Raw genomic sequence first — 2,040 nt, forward strand, 5'->3', positions numbered from 1 at the left:
TTGTTTTTACGAACTATTACTATTATTTACTTTATGTTATTGTTCGATGTTCATCCTTGCTTTATGTTTTTGTGTTGATGTTTTTTTGACAATGTCTGCAAAAATATGTTAAATTTTAAGCGAGCATAAAATGTATTATTTATATTTAGTACAAGATATTAGAAATGGCGGGATCATTACAATGATATAAACTCTCTAAGTTTATTCATTGTTAGGCTTTAATGACTGTTTTTAAGACGGATGAGACTTATCAAGTAAGACACAGAACGGTATCCACTTGATTGCGTTGCATGGCGACCCACTCGGAACGGCGTTGCATTAGGTTTTCGGCCGTTTGTTCAGAAACAACCCTGAATAATTCTATGAAAATACACACGCTTTGTTTTAAGAGATAGCCCTTTACATAAAAAGTGTTTAACAGTTACTTGCTCCCAATAAACACTATATTTGAGGCGATATTTTCAAAAACTGTCAAAAATCTCCTTCCCCCGCCGGACTGTACAGAAGTGTTTGAATAAACGGCACAAATCTCAGCTAAATAGACACATGTGCTAAAACATAGACACATTTGCGCTCCAGGTGCACCCATCGTTTTCATTTGATTGCTTATTTAACGGGTAGAAATTCCTTTAAATCATACTTACAATACCGAAATTTTGTAGTATCGGCCATATTTCTCCATCTGATCGGCGTAAAATTCACCGCTCAAACAACGTTGGAACCACTTGATCTGATAAAGCTATGGCCAGTGTGAAGCCGCGATTAACAACTTGAAATGAATTACTTTCATGTTACTTTTGTAACCGTTTTTATCGCATGTTTGACGTCGCGGGAGTGAAATAAAGCCATAACATAAATCTGATTATACACTACATTAGTGTAATAAAGCTTTTACGTTGACGTCGTTTATAGGACACGCCGGGCGTATTTACTTGGTCTACTTTGGGTAAAGAAAGAAGAAACTTTGATGTTTCAACAAGAAAAGCTTACATGTGATAATAAAAAGAATATTACATTTGTGTCTTTCCAAATTGACTTGATTAAACTTGTTGAATAAAATTGATAAAATGCTCGGCAAAGCCTCTCATTTTATTATTTTATTCAACTCGTTTCATAAATTCAATATGAAAAGACACTCTTGTAGTATCCTCTATGTATTGCATAATTTCAGCATAATTCAGTGTATACATGTACCATTTCAGACTACTCTAATGGTAACTGCCAAAAACAAATTATACTATTGGAGAAAATAAGTGCGTACCAACTGGTATTTAAAGAACTTGATGCTTCCCTTTAAATTTAATAGGCACAACCAAACATATCTTACGTCCTGGTTTTTTTTTTAATCTATTTTATTACACATTCTTTTTCAGAACTTTAAGACTGCCGTATTTCTATATATTTACTATTTTTTGATATCCTTAATTAATTCATAATGGAATATGGAGATCACAAATTCGTTCTATGATATCAATAGTTAATGGAGTCTAGGCGATCCATTTTGTATCGAGTTCCGCCTAAACAGGTGCTAAGGGGCTTTTGGGTGCTGCACTTTTCATTACCTAAGATGAACAGACTCAGTCAAACCATGTCTGCTATCACGTTGTTTGTTTTTTTGTTTTTTTCCCTAGTATGTTTCCGTAGGATTATCATTTATTCTTCTCAGCTATCACATAACAACGGCGCATTCATTCATTCATCGTTTTTGATTACATTAATAACGAAAGCAAATACTAATGAGATGCAAAATATATGCCGACTTGGAAATAGAATAAAATTTGTTTAAAATTTTAAAACATTCCTTTGGAGTTGTTTATTACATTTGGAAAAGATTTAATAATTTAGCCATTGTACGATTCAAGCTTTTTATTGGCCCTCTACATTAATGTATAATCATTGACACTGTGATTCCTCAAGTTGAATTGTTCTAAACCATTTGACACTGTATAGGAATCTGGAAAATTTCTGATAATTTTACTGTAAATAAACTGAAAACATTTCATTCCTTTTGTTTAACACAAAAATAAAATAAAGACACCA

The sequence above is a fragment of the Mercenaria mercenaria genome, unplaced genomic scaffold, assembly GCF_021730395.1.
Source record: "Mercenaria mercenaria strain notata unplaced genomic scaffold, MADL_Memer_1 contig_4262, whole genome shotgun sequence".
Taxonomy (NCBI): domain Eukaryota; kingdom Metazoa; phylum Mollusca; class Bivalvia; order Venerida; family Veneridae; genus Mercenaria; species Mercenaria mercenaria.